Here is a 362-nt window from a genome sequence, read left to right as displayed (position 1 = left end):
AAAAGCGGCACTCTACCCACAAGCAGCAGTCAGACTACATGCCTGGTGCTTATTAGCCCCCAGGAAATATAAATATGCAGATATCATCATGAATATTCAATAAATTGTGGCCCATTTGGGTTTTTCTCATTTTTCTCAATTTGCAAATTTTTGCCACCCGGCTGTTTTGGGATATCTCTGCATCTAGAGCAGATAGAGATGTAGTTTTTTTTGCTAAAGGAAGCTTAAGGTGCAAGAATTGCAATGTTCAAGACAGAATTCCCCTATCAGGCTTCAATAATAAATGAGTTTGCAAACTTTTGAATGGTTGACAAGCACATTTTGAACGTTGATGTTCAAAGTTTCATTAAATTACACACATG

This window comes from Amblyomma americanum, chromosome 2, assembly GCF_052857255.1.
Source record: "Amblyomma americanum isolate KBUSLIRL-KWMA chromosome 2, ASM5285725v1, whole genome shotgun sequence".
NCBI lineage: Eukaryota > Metazoa > Arthropoda > Arachnida > Ixodida > Ixodidae > Amblyomma > Amblyomma americanum.
The sequence above is the reverse complement of the archived record's forward strand: the minus strand, read 5'-3'. Positions refer to the sequence as shown.